General features: G+C 36.7%; 1 long non-coding RNA gene across 1 annotated transcript; it reads right to left on the reverse strand.

The window, feature by feature from the left end:
- Nucleotides 1-5: 5 nt before the first annotated feature.
- LOC118907549 (uncharacterized) lies at nt 6-17,993 on the reverse strand. The gene is made up of 3 exons (XR_005022863.2): nt 17,672-17,993; nt 6,558-6,735; nt 6-51 (listed from the first exon to the last, which is right to left on the reverse strand). It is a non-coding gene; the product is annotated as an uncharacterized LOC118907549 (long non-coding RNA).
- Nucleotides 17,994-19,684: the final 1,691 nt, after the last annotated feature.

The following is a 19,684-nucleotide window of genomic DNA, read 5'->3' on the forward strand; positions in this document are numbered from 1 at the left end:
GTCACTGTCAGTTTTTGAGGGCTTTTCCCTCCTTTCTTGAATTCTTTAATCCTGCCAGTACTTTAGTATAGAGCCTCTTTATTATATTTTCTTAAATTATTGTTATATGTACAGCATCTCCTTTCCTTCTAGAACTCTGAGTAATAAAGCTGGCAAAGAAATATCATTCACTGCAACACCAAATCTAAAGAACCATCAGTCTATTACAAACCAAGTCAAGGCAAAGTGCAATCAACACAATCCCACAGACAAGGGGGTATAGTCCCAAAAAGCGGTGTGATGTAGCAGATCAGTACTTGGCCTTTCATACTGGGGTTCAAATTTTGATTCTGACTCTTCATAGGTCCATGAACTTGAGCAAATCTTAAAGATTGTCAAGACCTGTTTTTTTCTTAATAAAACGAGACCAGTAATAATCTCCCTGTCATAAAGTTGTTACTAGGATTAAATGAGATAATTTGGTTTAAACTCATAGCATGTCTTTGGCATTAAAACTGACAACCAGGTAGTTACAATAGTAAGAATGGTTTTAAAATGGCATTTCCAGGGATGAAACCTCAACTGAGAAATATAATGTAAACATTTTAAAGATGACATCTAGTGTTCTATGCTCAGGAACATCCATAGTGCTACTTTATTCAGTTTATAAATTACCACAGCATTATTATTCCTATTTAAACAACTTGCTCATGATCACATCTAGGTAACAACTCAAGTGATTAAATGTGAATCCTCGAGTCCAGGTTCCAGCATCCATGCGCTGAACACCTACCTATACTGCCTCACTCTACAATTTTTTACTACAATTTTTTGATGCCATGGACATCTGGGTTCCATCTTTATAAATGCAAACATTTAATCCAGAATTACAACACCACTGAAAATTTTTGTCAAGCAAGCACTTTACAGAGCAAATATCATTAGGCCAGTTTAATTTATTATTGAATATTCTGTTAAGCGCAGTTAAAATATTTTTGTTTACTTTATTGAAATTATATTCATCAGGATCATTTGTGTGTAATCCGTACACTGAACATCTGATTTATTGGTCAATCATTTTGTCCATATCAAATGTGACTGATTATGGCTTCTACCCATAGGACTTTTCTTTTATGGTTATTATAATAGAACTTGAACAGACCCTCTTACATACATTTAATTTACACGAATTCAATGAGCTTGGCTAAAAATTAAAATAAAAATAAGAGTTTCAGTCATTTTCCAAATCTGCCCCTAAGGGATTTCCAAACATTAAAAGGTTTTATACTCAGCAGGATAGATTCAAGTAGCGATCCCTCCAAGAAGAAATTAAGGAATTAACTTGACATGGGGGGAGGAGAAACAGGCTATTAATATAATCTCAAACTATCTCCTTATAATTATGATTTACAGTGGAGGAACAAAACACCTTAACCAAGTGGTAAAAAAAAATAACACGAATAAAGGGCAGACATAATATGCCTGCAAGTATGACAGCCTAAGAAAGACATAACATCACTTATTTAGCAATCCTGACCCAAAACATAACCAAAATCACATTGTGAGGGAACAATAGGTGAACCAAAATGGAGGACAGTCTCTAAAATAACGGGCCTGTAATCTTCACAATTATCAAGGACAGGAAAGACAAAATAGGGTAAGGAACCACTTGAAATTAAATAAAACTAAAAAATGTGATAACTAAGTGCAATACATGATCCTGGACTTGATTCTGTACTGGAAGAAAAATGGCTCCGAAGGATATTACTGGGATAGTTGATGAATGCGAAAGTGGACTATACATTATATAAAATCAGTGTAGCAATATTAAATTTCCTGAATTTGGTAATTAGACTGTGGTTATATAAGAAAATACTCTTGTTCTTGGGAAATACACACTGAAATATTAATGATAAAAAATCATGATGTATGCAATCGACTCTCAAGTGATTCAGCAAAAAGGTGTTTGTGTATAAGTGTGTGCATGTGTGTGTGTGTGTGTGTGTGTGGATGCACAGTGAGAAAATAAAAAGCAAATCTAGAAAAATATTCAAAATTAGTGAATCTGTGTACAGGAGTGTTGTTTTTTGTGATTTCATGATACTTGTTTTTAAATTGAAAATTACTGCAAAATAAAGTTTTTCCTTAAAAAAATTACTAGAAAGCCTTAGAGAAACACTGACCAAACTGGAAGAATTGTTAAAATCAGATGTACAGAATAATGATAATACCAGATCTGGCAATTTGGGATCTTCCTCAAAATTTTGGAAGTGTTGGAAAATACATGCATTATTTACTTGCTGATTATGGTCCTTCTATGAAATTGCATATTGCATGTATTATCCAGGTATGCATAAATATTACTGCACAGGGCTCCCTACCAGGATTCACTGTGCTCTATATTTACACACAATTTAGAGATTTTTCCAGGGTCATTTTTACTATACATGATTTTCAACTTATTTTAGAACTTAAATCAGTTCTTAAATGTTACTTCAGTGTATTTCTAGAAAGGGAAGTTTTTCCAGGTCAGTTTTTGAGACTGAAATTTTTAAGGATTCAGTTTACACCATTTTCAGGTCAGTGTTGATTTTTCTTTCTGGTCATAGTGTGCTGGGCAGTCTCCTTTTTTTTTCCAGATCTGTGTCTCAACTTTTGTTACCCTGCTCTGAATATAGGGGCTGCATCCAAAGCTTCCTTGCCCTCTGGTTTCCACTTGGATATGACCAAGGGGAAATATCAGCAGGAGACTAGAGGGAGAGAGCCAGTGACACTGGGTATTTATTCCTGGGCTTTCCCCTGACCTAGCTAATAAAGGCTTCCTCCCCCTACTGTGGAGGCCAAAGCTCCTGTTGGGCGGCCATGTCCAACAGCCATAGTTTTGTCCTAGTTTCTTGCAATGACTTTGCCAAATGCTGGCCCCTGAAAATATTACCAAAATAGTTTTGATAAGCGTAAAAAAAATAAAGCTCATAATAAGAAAAGTTGATAAGCAAAACTGAGTGTTTTGCTCATTATATGAGTAAAGACTGCTACCTTGAACACAGTCTTAGCAGGTACTTGCAGGAGAGAGAGCAAAGTCAGGATATATAAGAGGTTCTGCAGGTCTGGTTTAAGGAGGATTTTTGAATGTGAGGGCTTGTTTAGGATTGGGCAAAGCTTGTGACAAAATAGTTAAGAATTGGTGCATGCACCAAAACAGGGTCTCCAGGTGAGTCAAAGAATAAGAAATTACTTGATAAGCTGGGATGAGCTGTTATCTTGAAAGGGGTTATTTATGCAAATGAGGATGTTAAGTAGTATGGCACTGGGATGAAGGCACTTTCAGGAAGTTCCTGAAACAGGCAATGAAGTCATTTGAAACTTCATCTTCCTCAGCATGAGTGGCCTGAAAAAGCAGGGTCACATTAGTGCAGACCAAGCTGTGCGGGTGTAGGTGGTCTCTGTTCTCAATGTCCATCCGTTTAGGTCCAGGGATGGAGATGCTCCCCATTGTTACTAGTAATGCTTCATCATCCTGTGGGTGGATTTCCTTCCCTGCCTACAACCTTTTCAATAATCTATTAATATAAATTTCATTCCCCTACCCCATTTGAACATACTCTCTATTTCTTTTTTTTTTTTCTATTTCTTATTAGGACCCTAACTAATAAAGATAATTACGAGTTGGATAAACATTTATTTATTTGTATATATTATTAACTCAGCAACTCTCACAGAATTGCTCTACTGCCCAGTATCAATCAGTTGCATTGCTAGTCCGGGCCATTATCATTGTGTACGGTTTGTTCACTGAAGGTGCAGCAAGTGCAATCCATGGAGTAAAAGATCATTCTCTGTGCCTGGGTTTATTTGACCCCACCTGCAGAAGTGGTCTCATTGGTCTGTATGAGTCCTACCAGAGGACAGGAGAAACTCAACCCACGTCTGCTAAATACTGGGAATTCAGCACCCATAAGTCTTAGCCATGCCCTCTGTCTTAATTTGGAAAATTGTACTTCTGCCTGGGTCTCCATCTCAATTATGATAATCTACCTATTGACTCTAAATTGCTTTATCCCCAGCAGTCCTAGCTGTCAAGAACTGGAGATTTGACCATAGATCCTAACCAAGTGCAAAGGTGGCTACCAGCTATTTGCCTTGCCTATTGCTGCTGGTCTGTAAGGATTTATAACACTACTCCTTCAATCTCTCTCTTCTCTAGCCCCTCCTGGTGTGTGTGTGAACCCCCAGTGCCATTGTCTACCCACTCTATCTCCCCTGCTGCTAAAGTCTTTGGTATGGTAGCTCTTCCCTAAATATCTCATAGAGAAAATGAAAAAAAGGGTCGTTTGCCAAATCCTCTCATAAAACACTCACAAAAGCTTGAAAGAAACTACCTGTTTAAAAGAATCAAAGCAAAGAATATAAATGCATGTCTAAACTCATTCCCTGAATATTTGGAAGCTCTGTGGTCTTTCTCCTCCCTAGTAAGTTACCATCATCTTTAATATACATACTCCACAAACATCTGCAAGTGCCGAATTGAATTATTTAGTAAGATTTAGCATGGCTATTTACTCTGTGTTTGACCTGCTTGGAATAAAATGAGGAAAGGGCATAAGACAGGCACAGAGGAGCACAATTATTGGCAAATCATACTAAGTTTCATTCATCGTTCTTTGCTTTCATGCCAGGAACTATATTTCAGTTTAGTTATAATATGCACATTATATTTATTTCAAGGAGATACAAAACTCATATAGTATATACCGAATACTTGCAGAGATAAAAGTGAACTCTACACAAAAGCCTGTGTCATATGCAATTGCACTGGCACGTTAAGCAAAGAGGGTTAGTGTCTTCTGAAGGACATGTTATGAATACCCAACGAGTAAGTAGGAAATGGGAAATCTCCCTCTGGATTTCATATTGGACTGTAGTCTGAGAGAGCCAAGTAACTAAAACTGGAGCCATTTCTGGGACTTCATGGGTGTGTCACGCAATTCACTACGAGGGGGCAGCCTTCCAACTGAGAATGTATGTTTAATTTTTATGGCATAAGTGACATATAATACAATCTAATATAGTGATTAAAATCTTTGGCTGTCAAATTAGATGAGCCTTGGTTTGAATGCCAGCTCCTACTCTCAGTAGCTCTGAGAGTTTCTGCAAATTAATTGATCTTATTAAACCGTGGTCACTTCAGCTAAAAATGGGAATAATGTCAGCACCTACTCACAGGGGAGTTTTAAGAATTAAATGAAATAATGCATGAAAAACACAAAGCATTATGTCTAGCACATAGTAAAGATTTAGCACTATAGTGCTATTTGAAGCCAGTGTTTTAATATTGAACTTGCTCAGGGGAACAGACAGACAGTTTTCACATATAACCCTATTATCTCTATTCACATGAAACCTAATCAATAACACTTTGCTAACTTCTTCCTGCCCCACCAGTTGCTAACATCCAACATTAGGGGTTATTCACATGGAAGTTACACCAGCACATTAAAGTTGCTGTGTCTGAAGTCAAACTTATCATCTTCTACCTAAAAAGAGTTCTTCTGATTTACCAACTATTATTAAACTAGAAAAATCCTCTTGTACTCAAAGATAGCTAGAATCTGAATTTGATTGCTTCAATTAAAGACTAAGGAAAATGAAAAATAGAACCAATGAATACACATATACACACACACACTCACACACAGGCACACACATACATATATATCCAGAGCAGCACAATGATTATATATATATATATATAAAATCTGGTCATCACTATTAGTCAACATATATACATCATAACTGTAATCCCTAAAATGTGAAGAAACAAATCAACAAGAAGTTTCTTAAGAGGTCAGTCCAATTTAGAAAAAAAACTGATTGATATTTAAATGTAAAGCCCTTAGTAAATTTCTTGCAGATCTCTCAGAGTTATAAAAACAACCAAAACCAAAATCCTTATTTGTATAGTACCTTAAGGTTTATCAAGGTATTTCGCATATATGAACTCTTCATGGGTAGGAAAGTAGGGTTATTATTCTTGTTTTACATATTATGATACAGAGAATACTTTAGATTGGACTATCAGGGAAGCCCAATGCCACTGATAAGGTGGCGTGAGTAAGAGCTCAGTGAAGTGACAGATCAGCCATGCAGCCTTCGAAAGGAAGAGCATCGCAAGGAGGGGGGGAAGCAAGCACAAAGGCCCTGAGACAGGAATATGCTTGGTGTCAGGGGAAACAGTGTGGTGACCATGGGGATGGGTAGAGGCAGCCGGAGCCTCATAAGGTAGGGTCCTCCAGGCAACTGGAAAAGCTTTGGAGTTTTACCACACGCCTTGCCAAAAAGCTGTCGGCTACTAAGTGGCAGATTTAGGGCATGACTCTGAGTCTTCTAACTCAAAATCAGAGTGGGTGACACATAAAAAGGTTTCTTAGGTAAGCAGATAAGACCCTGGATGGCATCTACCACAACAAAGTCCTGCCATTTTCTCTCTTCTATTTACCAGCATCCGGCATATCTAGAATCTGTCTGGTCCCAATACCTATGAAACCTGCCCACATTCTCAGGCATTCCTCTTCTCTCACCTTTTGCTCAAAACTGCTCATCAGAGCAGAAGGACCAGCAGAGCAGTCACAGGAGACATGATCCTTTCTGTGTTTCCTGTTTTAGTTACTTGTCAAAATTCAGCTTCAAATCGAACTGTGTTACACTCTCTAGCTGTGAAATAAGATAAGTCATTTAAATTTCTTTGTTTTCTTCTCTCTGCAAAATAAAAACTCTGATGTTGTGGATATAAGGCTGCTTTATCCCAGAAAAATGAGGTAATAAATATACAACTGCTTTAGTCTCTTTTCCAGAAAGACGATATATCAGCAAGTATTTATTAAGCAATTCTATGTCTCCAGCCTGTGCAAGTCACTGTGGAGCATAAAAAGAATTCTAATGGCCAAGCACTGACCACAGAGAATTCAAAATTCTCTTTAGGAAAAGAACGTCTCCATCAGCAACAACTAGAGCTTAAGGATCTTAAAATTAAGAAAGACACCAGATCTCTTAGGCTCTACTTCTTAACAGGGCCATGGGAATCAGTTGACATCTAACAGGACTTTAGGTCTGAATTAACAGAAAACTTTGGTCCTCGTGTCTCCCCTTCAAGGTACATAAACTCTTGGTTTAAAAAAAATCATATTGGGCTTTACAAATAGGAAAAAGGATGTCAAAGTCATTCAGTCTCTATAAGGAGATCAGAAACAAAATACATTTATGTTCGGTTCAACAAGACAGATCAAGTGGTTGCTTTCCAGTGACTTCTGAGAAGACCCTTGTACCAGCTCCCACCTGCAGCTTTGCCCACTGGCCCAACCAGAGTGCCTGAAATTTCCACTTTTTGGGTCACTTCTTTGGAATAAATATATTGTTTATTGGAAGTCCTTGTTGGAATACAAGTGTGTTACTAAGAAGAAGTAACTCATTAATTGATTAGCATGGATTAATAGGTCATTTCCATACAGAAGAAAAGGCCTTAGGAGACTGTAAATATGAATAGTTTTGGAACAAGAGATTATGTTTGAGAACTGGAACAAAGAAAGCCAGAATCAGACCCTAAGAATTTTGTGCACCAAGATAAAAATAAGTATCTACTGGGTAGAGTGCTCAGGTGAGAAAAAGAATGTGAAGAGCACATAAGACCAATTCAGGCAACCCTCTAGTTTGGTCTAGGGCTGCTCTGGCAGTGGGGAATGAGAATGAACAACAGAAGCAAACTTAGGGATACCCCACTTCAATTCCTTCACTTTATATGTAGACAAAACATAGTCTGGGGCATTTAAGTGTCTTGCTCAAGTCCATTCAGCAAGTGACAGAATAAAGATTAGAAAACTGGACTCCCAACTCCCCACCTGCTTTATTAGGTTTAAAAAAAAAAAAACATAGGCAGCTCTCAAGATTAGGAGCTTTGGTTAAGGGTTTTTCCAGATCTTATTTTCAAGGCTTTCAGTCTTTGAATTAAAGTTTATTTGATTTTTGGTTATTCTGAATGTTCATTTAGGACAAGGCCACTAGACAGTGCTCAAATTGGGATCAGTATGCAAAGAAACTTAAACCCCTGGTAGAGTACATCTCAAAATTCAGAAGAAAAGTTCTCTAGGATCAGAGGTTGGTGCAATATGCAGAAACATTTCCTCTTTTCTTCCCACACTCTCATCTTAAAAATAATACCAGACAGTAGTAGACATCAAAGAGCCAGCTGAGACAAGAGGAAGTGACTGTTCAAACAGGGAGGGATTCAGCAAGGTAAGTCCCTAACAATAAGCCCTAAAGATAAATGAGACAAAGCTATCACCCGTTTACCAATGTTTCCAAAAACATATGGATCTAGCCCACAAACATCATGGAATATTTTACTGATAGTGTTGGTGATTGACTCAGCTTTGTAGATGAATAGTGACTGATAAAAACAGCTATTTTTTTTTTAATTTCACTTCTTTTTTTTAAGCTCAAAGGAAGACCTCATGGTACAATGAAAAGAAAATAGTGTTTTAATCATATATATCTGCTTTTTTATTCCTGGTTCCAAGATAAATAATAGTATAAAGAGAACTATAAAAAGGGAAAGTATGAATTATATTTATTTTGCATTATTTATCCAGGATCTCTATCCTTCAGTCAGTATAGCATCTTGGCTAAGGGCAATGTTTAGAAGCTAAGAAGACCTGGACTTACAACACAGATTTAGTCTTTATTGGCTATGTGACCCTGGCAGGCTATTAACCTTGCTTCTTTTGAAGTAGTAATAATAAAAACCAATTTACAGAATTATCATTAGAATTAAATTTGGGGAAAAAAACATATCTAGAGCCCCTATTATAATGCCTAGCACACAGCAAGCACTCAACAAAAGCATAGAGCCTCTCAGGTATCATCATAGGAAAATCAATTATCTACATCAAGTGATTTAAAAAGTATTTGTCCATATATCCTAGCCCTCTAAATATTCTCTCAGTCATTTAAAATTTAGGTTATTTACACTTTAAAGATTACTTGGTCCTTCATTGTCTAACCCCATATACAAAAGTAAACTCAAAATGGATCAAAGACCTGAATGTAAGTCAAGAAACCATTAAACTCTTGGAAAAAAACATAGGCAAAAACCTCTTAGACATAAACATGAGTGACCTTTTCTTGAACATATCTCCCCGGGCAAGAAAAACAACAGCAAAAATGAACAAGTGGGACTATATTAAGCTGAAAAGCTTCTGTACAGCAAAAGACACCATCAATAGAACAAAAAGGAACCCTACAGTATGGGAGAATATATTTGAAAATGACACATCCGATAAAGGCTTGATGTCCAGAATATATAAAGAGCTCACACGCCTCAACAAACAAAAAACAAATAACCCAATTAAAAAATGGGCAGAGGAACTGAACAGACGGTTCTCCAAAAAAGAAATACAGATGGCCAACAGACACATGAAAAGATGCTCCACATCGCTAATTATCAGAGAAATGCAAATTAAAACTACAATGAGGTATCACCTCACACCAGTAAGGATGGCTGCCATCCAAAAGACAAACAACAACAAATGTTGGCGAGGCTGTGGAGAAAGGGGAACCCTCCTACACTGCTGGTGGGAATGTAAGTTAGTTCAACCATTGTGGAAAGCAGTATGGAGGTACATCAAAATGCTCAAAACAGACTTACCATTTGACCCAGGAATTGCACTCCTAGGAATTTATCCTAAGAATGCAGCAATCAAGTTTGAGAAAGACCAATGCACCCCTATGTTTATCGCAGCACTATTTACAATAGCCAAGAATTGGAAACAACCTAAATGTCCATCGATAGATGAATGGATAAAGAAGATGTGGTACATATACACAATGGAATACTACTCAGCCATAAGAAAAGGGCAAATCCTACCATTTGCAGCAACATGGATGGAGCTGGAGGGTATTATGCTCAGTGAAACAAGCCAAGTGGAGAAAGAGAAATACCAAATGATTTCACTCATCTGTGGAATATAAGAACAAAGGCAAAACTGAAGGAACAAAACAGCAGCAGAATCACAGAACTCAAGAATGGACTAACAGGTACCAAAGGGAAAGGGACTGGGGAGGATGGGTGGGTAGGGAGGGATAAGGGTGGGGGGAGAAGAAGGGGGGTATTAAGATTAGCATGCATGGGGGGGTGGGAGAAAGGGGAGGGCTGTACAACACAGAGAAGACAAGTAGTGATTCTACAACATTTTGCTATGCTGATGGACAGTGACTGTAAAGGGGTTTATAGGGGGGACCTGGTATAGGGGAGAGCCTAGTAAACATAATATTCATCATGTAAGTATAGATTAATGATAACAAAATAAAACAAAAAAAAAAAAGCAGTTCCTGTGTGGTGACCTCCAATGAGTTCTACACAGTGGTATAAAGGGCATATAAAAGAGTAGGCAAAGGGTCTGTTTGTGTTTATACAGAGGATCAAAGCCTAATTGGGCTACCCCGAAAATGAACTAAGATACGATATGAAAAAGAACTTCCAACATCAGCACTCTCTGGAAGACTCATGCCAGAAGATGATCATCAAAAAACCCCAACAAAGATCCACGCACTGCTACAGCTGTAGATGCACACATCCCACCAGTTCCTGGACTTGCCATGGGAATGAGGAAGGAGATATCTAAGCTGGCCTGTGCATACAGTAAAACAACAAATTGGACTGGATCTATACTGTTGGAACTCAACCAAGAATTAGGAGAAGTGCAAATTGTAGTGCTCCAAAATCTTACAACTACAGACTATTTACTGTTAAAAGAACATATGGGATGTGAACAGTCCCCAGGAATGGGTTGTTTTAATTTGTCTGATATCTCTCAGACTGTTCAAGTTCAGTTGGACAATATCCACCATATCATAGATAAGTTTTCACAAATGCCTAAGGTGCCTAACTGGTTTTCTTGGTTTCACTGGAGATGGCTGGTAATTACAGGCATGCTTTGGTATGTAACTATACTCCTATTATGTTAATGTGTGTGCACAATTTAATTAGTAGTTTAAAACCTATACATGCTGAAGTTACTCTACAAGAAGATATGTCAAAGAAATAATCAATCTTCCCATGTTTTCTTCCGCCTGCTACTTCTATAGCTTTTCTTCTTCCTTCCTAATTACAACCCTTAAATAGAATTCGTGCCTCATATCAAATTTACCGAGTATCATAATTCTTCCAAGTGGTAAAGATACCTCAAGACAAATGCTGGGCATAGAAGCTACAGGGCATAAATCTGCAAAGAAGTAAAAAGCTAACCATTTCAAACAATAAGGCTTCTCTCTCACTTACCAACTTTACATTTCCCTGTATGGCCTCGGAAGATGACTGGTTAGCCAGAGACGGGTAAGATTCCTCAAGGGAGGAACAACCTAAGACAGGCACAGTCGCAGGGGGGCCATCAGGTGAGAAATTGGGGATCAACAGAGTTGAGGCTTAGAACCTCACCCCACCTGTTCTGAGAGAAATCTTCTGCATACGTGGATGTTTTATTGCTCTTGTCTAGCTTGAATTAACACATAGTCTACAGGCACACACCTGATCATCTACATTTGCTCTCTTACAACACTAAACTATGTTTTCTACCTTTTTCTTGTATCTACCTACCACTTCAGCATTTTATTAGAAACAATAATAATAAAGAGAGAAATGTGGTACCCACATATAAATCAAGTATAAAAATCAAATGAATATTCATATTTGAACTGACTGTTTATAGTTCATAATGCATGAGCAAAACTGAAAGTTTCTGTGATGACTGCCCTTGTACTGTTCCCCATGTAACTTATTCACTATGTAAGAATTTGTTCTCCATGTAAGAACTTGTTCATTATGCTTCAGAAGACGGGAGACTGACGAAAATTAGGCTTGGGGTGGATTAATGATTGTGCATTGAGGATTGACTCCCCTATACAGAATTTTATTGTTGTTAACAACCATTTGATCAATAAATATGAGAGATGCCCTCACAAAAAAAAAAAAAAAAAAGTACACACTTCCAATTGTAAAATAAATAAGTAACCGGGATGTAATGTATAGCATAAGGAATATAGTCAAAATATTGTAACAATTTGGTATGGTGATAGCTGGTACCTAGAATTATCATGTATATAAATGTTGAATCACTGTGTTGTACACCTGAAACTAATATAATACTGTGTGTCAACTACCCTTCAATAAAAAATAATTATCTACAAAAAAAAAAAGATTACTTGTTCCTTGAAAATACCACTGAGAAGAACACCACTTGGGGTTTTAAGATATAAAAATGGGGAAGGCATTCAATTTTAATAGTGAGGAAAGTGATGAGACAAAACTGTTAAATTCCCATATGGGAATAGATGTTATAAGCATAATCAAGGATAAACAACAAACTGGAAGAAACTATTTGCAATGCAAGGGTTAATAGTCCTGTTCTTTTAAAGAGATCCCATTAAGCAATAAGAAAAATACAAATACCAATGGAAAAATGATGAAAATATTTCAATAATCTATGAAAGCCCCACAGTATCTAAGCACATAAAAAATAATGTTCAACTCAATAACAAAGGAAACAGAAAGTAAATTAATGAAATATTATTTTGTTTATCATATTAGCAAAATTAGAGTAATAACTGACAAACTTAAAAGCCAATTAAATAGCAAAATTAAGTAGAGTAATATTTGACAAACTTAAAAGCTAAAGGGAAGACAATATTTTTGGAGGAAAATATAATATTATCTAAAAAGTTTAGAAGCTTTTACTCTTTGATCCAGAAATGTAGCTTCAGAAAGAATTATGGACATAATCAATGACAAATAGATAAGGATATTTGCTGTAATACTATTTGAAATATTAAAACCATTGGAAATAACTTAAATATGAATATGTCTTAGGATGCTTTGGCTGCAAGTAACAGAAAAATACTTCCAAGTGGCTAAAAAATAAGAAAGCTTTACTATCTCAGCACTGTGTGCTAGGCATTATGATAGGGGCTCTAGATATGTTTTTTCCCCCAGAATATAATTCTAATGATAATTCTAAAAATTGGTTTTTATTATCTCAGGTGCCAAAAATTTAATGGAAGAATATGTCAACTGTTGGTTAATTTATTGGCTCTATTTTGTCATAGAGAGCTGTTGCTTGTCAAGAATAATGGTTACTACTATCTTTTTCCTCTACTTGATATGTAAACTTTGTTCTCACAGTAACTCCATTTGCCAATAATTGCTACCACAAATCCAGATTTTGTAACAATATTGACCAAAGACAAACAGCCATTTTTTCATAACCTATGGAAACTACTTTCTAAGAAACCTTCTGTTAGACTTTCTCTCATTTCCTTTTGTCCCGAGTCATATCACATATCCATTTCCAAGCAAATGCCTGGCAAGGGGGTGGGATTCCCTTACTGGTTTTAAGAAAGAACATAGCTCCTAGCATAAGTAGGTCACCCAAACTACATCTGCAATCTGCTTTAACAGAATAGGAAGAAGACATGACATGGAAGTAATCATATACTTTGAAAAATTGGATTACATAGTTATCTCTGTTGAGTAAGACTGAGAGGTAAATTAAACAGGAGGAGTTATGTTATAGTAACAAATAGGCCCTGAATCTTAGAAGTTTAATGCAATTATAATCTAGATTTCCTTTCATTCACATCACAGTCTTATGCAATTGCCTGGCTCTCCTTGGCAGCTCATCTTCCAAGCGGTGACAGGGATCCAGGTTTCTGCTAACTTGTGGTTCTACTTCATCTCCAAAATTAGAGCAGAAAGAAAAAAGTATGATGACTGCACAGGGATTTTATAGTCAGCCTTGGAAGTGGCTTACATTACTTCCACTAACACCCCATTGGCCAGAACGCACCAACACAGTCCCTCCACCAACCACAAGAGAGGCGGGAAATGTAGTGTGTGTGCCCAGAAAGGAAAACAAAATCCTAATTTGGTTTTACATATATCTTTGTCTCATCAGAGGGGATGGTTTAAACTGATTTTCCTTTTTTACTTTATACACCTGTCTTTTTTTGGAAACTACTGTTATTACTTTGTAAATTGAAAGAGTAATGTTATAAAGAAGGAAACACAGTCTCTGGTCATGCCTGATAAGGACTTTTACCTGATTCTGATAATATTTAGTCCCATTTTTCTTGTATAAAAACCCTCTCTCTTTTTACTTCCATCATGGGGGCTTTGATAGAGAAGAAAGTTATGATGGCAAATCTGTAGGTTATAGATCCATCTCATAGCATCAGGAATCAGGATCTGGAGAGGCAAAGAAGTCAGGACATTGTGCACGGGAGATTTAGTAAAGTATAGGGACAATGGGAATGGCCTTACTACTTTTTTTGTTGTTTGTACTATTGTTTTCTTTTCTTTTTTTTTTTTTTATTATGGTAAAACATACATAAAATTTACTATTGCAACCATTTTAAAGAGCACACTGAGAATGTTTACAATGTGTGTAGCCACACCCTCCTACCTAGTTAGGGTAATTTTCAACACTCCAAAGTGGAAACCCCATCCTCAGTAAGTGATCACTCCCCATTTTCTTTTTTCTTCAGTCTTTTGCAACCACTAATCTGTTTTCTGTCTCAATGGATTTGCTTATTCTAGTTATTTCATATAAATGCAATCATACAATATATGGCCTTTGTTGTCTGGTTTCCTAGATAATTTAACAAGAATCAGTTATGTGATCATGTGTTCGTTTATCTGAAACCAGGCCTGTTAAGAAAAGGGACTTAGGTCAATCTGTAGAATTTCAAAACTATTTATTTCTCTCTGCAAAGAGAAGAAAAAGCCACGAGTAGTTCAAAGAGGTAAACATATAAACAGGAAATTATAATAACATATGGTAAATGCCAGGATACATATTTGCATGGAGTGTTTGGGAGGAATGCAATTATCCCAAGCTGAGCAGCCTGAGAGGGATTCAACAGAGGTGATACCAGGTTTTTTTTGTATTAAGGGATTAAGAAATGTTCATAAAGCAAAGTGGCTTTAGGAAAAGAAGGTTATGTGAGATAGAGAAAATATATTCAAAAAGACACCTTGATACACTTTAAGCAAATTGGCAGTCCAACAGTCTGCTAACTGAATTGTAACTCAGAGGCAAGGCCATGGAATGTAGGTTTAGAAGTAAGGATGGTGACATTGAAAGAATTCGCTGTAGCAAACTTCCATCTCATCCCCACTATTGCTCGGGCTGATCTTTCACCCAAATCAGATATCATCTCTCTCAAAACCTTTAGTCACACTTAATTAATTCACATGTATTTTAATACTTGAGGGTATACTGGCTCATAGTCTCCTTTATTCACATTTCATTTCTGGCGCCACAAGCAGATATTATCTCCTAAAGCCAGAGACACCTAGAAGCCATTGCATCGAAACATGATGGAGCATCACCATCCCTTACAGGCACTGTCAAAAAAAAGTATGTCAGAAAGATGGGGAGGTGGAAATATTTTATTTAAAAAAAGAATCAGTAAATAGTAAGATATGTCTTAGCCTTAGGATGAGGATTACTAAGAAAACTAAACAATTATGACCAATGCTTGCTTTAAGACGTATTTTCTTACTTGTACAATGCCCCCTTTTCCTGTAATAACTTTCATCCGCTTATACTTCTTCATTCCCTATAGTTTTACTTGTTCTGTCAATAAAGGCTTTTCCCATCCTCAAGTCAAAGCAAGCAAATATGAGCCCAGCCGGCTCTGCCGCCCAGAGCCGGGAGCTCCCAGGAGGTGAGGGCAGCTTCTTCCAAGGGCCACCTTTGGAATGACACAGAGTCATTACACTTGCCTTAGGATCCAACTTTTGGGAAGACTTAGTTTGATTAACTGACTTGGGATCACATGTAGCCCACCTTGACTATTCGGATCCTAGTTTATTCCAAGCCTATGGAGAACACATAGAGTTGCACCCGTTGATAGAAAAATGCCCCCACTGAGGCATTAGCATTCTACCCTCTGTACTTTCACTACCAACTCTGGCAAAAATTAAAAATTGCCTCTGTCTCAACCTTTTTCCATGACCGTAATCTCAGACCAAGAGTCTCTCTGTTCTTTAGCCAAATTCACTTCTCTTGGGTAGGAAAAATAAAAAGGGAAAAGTTATTTCTATGTGTACATCTTACATTGGGGTCATTTTTCACTGTTGTGCACATGATGATTCTGGAAGATCATCTTTTTAAAGATTTAATGGTCATTCCCTGTGCACATGCTACCCAATTTCTTCATGACTTGATGACTTTTAACATAAAGGAAACAGACAGAGAGACATAGGCTTTCTTCTGAGTAACAAAGAAATGCAGAAAAGCCAAATTCTTGGTGCAGCAGAAAAACGGCGGGAAGGAATGTGGAATCTTACCACACATAACAGATGCAGGTAGCTCAAGGATAATATTTTCTTTTAAAAATATTCATTACACTTTCCTGGAGATCTGAAAACCATTTTTCTAGACTTCCAAAGAGAAAGAATGTTGGAATTCATACCAACCTATTTCCCTGTGCACACAGAACTAGATATCCAAAATAAACATTAAAAAAAACACTCATCTGTTTTAATTGCTCCCTCCTATAGCTTAGAGGAGGGAAACATATAAAATGAAACAATAGAATTTTATATTATTATGACAGGGAAAGGAAAGAGGTTTTGGACCAGTGGTATGTATTCACAGTACTTACAACTGCTATAAACAGGAGATAACCGTTTGTTGGGCACTATTGCCAGTGAGAGAAGAGGCTTTGGAGTCTGGCTTACCTAGGCTTTTTAGTCTGGAGCCTGCTACTTGCTTTCTCATGTGACTTTAGCTAAGTTTTTTAATGTTTCTCAGTTTCATGTTCCCATTTGTAATATGGGGATAATAATAATACCTATCTTATTGTATATAGATTTTTTGTTGTATTCAGTTACTGTTGTGATAATAATTTGTACCTCATAGTGTTTTTGTGAGGTTTAAATAAGGATACATATATTATATACATAATCTTATATATATATATATAATTGTATATTATATATATATATAATGAGAATATATATGTGTGTGTATATATTTATGTATGTGTATATGGCCTGAGCATAGATGGCCGACAGACATTTCCTACTATGATTATAATATGTCTTGGTACCATCTGTCAGGCTGAAAATCTAAATAAGTCCATGTCAATATTTCCTTCCTGCAGTTATTCTTCTTATTATTAATAGGAAGATTGGCTCATCTTCCTTTGTCTCTTGACTGTTATCAATGGTATGGCTTTCCAACACTTTGTAATAAAACATGGACTCATAGTATCAAGATATCAGAAATGGTCTCAGCCTCAATTCTCCAAACATCCTTCTGACAAACACTCTAATAAAACACAGAGCAATGAAGAATGAAGGGCAGAAAACAGAGCAGCAATTGATAGAATTTATTAAAAAACAAAACAAAACAATTTCTTGAATATAAAGAAGAATTTATAACAACCAGAGCTGTTAAAGTATGGAATGGGCAAGCAAAAACTAATAGTATCTTATGGTTGAAGGAGATTTCAGAAGTTATTCCTTCATTCTCTCAGGTTTGAATTCTTTCTATACCATTGAAGAGAGATTCTATTTCCTTCTTAAGCACTGCTAGGAAACTCTTAGGCAGAGGAAACTCACTCCCCTAGGACAACATACCATTCTGAGAAAGCTGTCCAGGGCTTGGCAGACCTGTCTTGGTGAAGGACAGACATTAAGTGCTTTTGGCTTAGAGCAGTCTCCTTTGCTCCAAGCTGCTGCTGCTGTTTCTTCAATAATCCTCTGAAAGTATAAAAACTGTTCAAACCTTATAATCTACTATGGATTCAATGTTTATGTCTCCCCAAAATTCATATGTTGAAATCCTATCCTTCAGTGCAATGGTATTTGAAGGTAGGGCTTTGGAAGGTAATTAGGTCACGAGGGTGGAGTCATAAACTGTGGAGTCTGCATTTTTGCCCTTATAAGAAGAGACACAAGAGAGCTTGCTTTTTTTCTTCTCTCTCTCTCTTCTCTCCTCCATATGAGGGTATAAGAGAAGAGGACTATCTACAAACCAGGAAATGGGCCCTCACCAGACACCAGATCTGCTGGCACCTTCATCTTGCACATCCTAGATTCAAAACTGTTTATTGTGTAAGATATCCAACCTATGGTATTCTGTGATAGCCGCCCAAACTAAGACAGCCCATACAAACAGGCCATGAAAACAGTATGGAGGTTTCTCAATTAAAAACACAGCTACCATAGGTTCTAGCAATTCCACTTCTCAGAATATATCCCAAAGAAACAAAAACATTACTCAAAAAGATATCTGTACCCCCATGTTCACAGCAGCATTATTTACAATAGCTAAGACATGGAAACAACCTAGGTGTTCACTGATGGATGAATGGATAAAGAAATTGTGTTACACACACACACACACACACACACACACACACACACACACACACACACAAAGGAGTATCATTCAGCCCATAAAAATGAGGAAATCCTACCATTTACAACAAATGGTTGAAGCTTGAAGGCATTATGCTAAGTGAAATAAGTCAGACAGAAAAAGACAAATACTATATAGGATATTACTTACATGTGGAATTTAATTTTAAAAATAAACACCAAACTCACAGAAAAATAAATCAGATTTATTGTTATCACAGGCTGGGGGTGGGGAGAAAGCAAATTGGAGGAAGGTAGTCAAAAGATGCAAATGTCCAGTGTTAAGAAATAAGTACTAAGGAAGTAAGTGTACAGCATGATGACACTAGTTAACACTGCTGTAAGATATACAGAAAAGTTGTAAGAGAATAGACCCTAAGAGTTCTTACTACAAGGAGATTTTTTCCCTTTTCTTTTTATTGTATCTACATGATTTGATGAAGGTTAACTAAACCTATTATGGTCATCATTTCACAATGTATGTAAATCCATCATGCTGTATACCTTGAAGTTATATAGTGATTATTTCTCAATGTCTCAATTGTTTCTCAATAAAACTGGGAAAAAAAGAAAAAGGAGGCCATGGGTGAAATCCTACCTGCCATAGTGTGTCAGGTCCTGCTCTAAACTGTGATGATGATTCTTAGTGTTAAGCCGAAACTTATTCCATAACGTTCCCATCCCACAGCCCTAGTTTAATATAAGTAAATAGAATAGAATCTATCTTTGAACTTCTACATAGTTTATCATCCTGTTAGCTCTATGGGATATATACTAGAATATCCCTGTTTACAGATAAGGAAGTGGAGAATTAAAGATACTGAGTAATATGCCTTAAGTTACATAGCTAATTAGAGGGGGAATCCAGAACACAAAACCTAGAACCTCAGGAAACTGTCCACACTGAGATTCTACCTTTGCCTTAAGGGAAACTCAAAGACATCACACTCTTCTGACAGTTCTCAAAACAGCTGGTAAAACTCACAAAATTTTATTTTCCTCATGGTAAATATTGCCAGATTCCTGTTGCTTAAATAATGTTTTAAAATCTCGCCATGGTGTTCACTCTGCTTTAAGTAAGATATTTTTCAAGTTTGCTGCAGCCAACATTGATCTTTCCCCTTCTTATTTTTCAATATAATTTTGCTCCATACCTCATATGTACAATATAGATTTATGAATACATAGATTTGGGCACCGGAGTATAATTGTTCAACTCTGCCTGCCTGC

This window comes from Manis pentadactyla, chromosome 3, assembly GCF_030020395.1.
Source record: "Manis pentadactyla isolate mManPen7 chromosome 3, mManPen7.hap1, whole genome shotgun sequence".
Taxonomy (NCBI): domain Eukaryota; kingdom Metazoa; phylum Chordata; class Mammalia; order Pholidota; family Manidae; genus Manis; species Manis pentadactyla.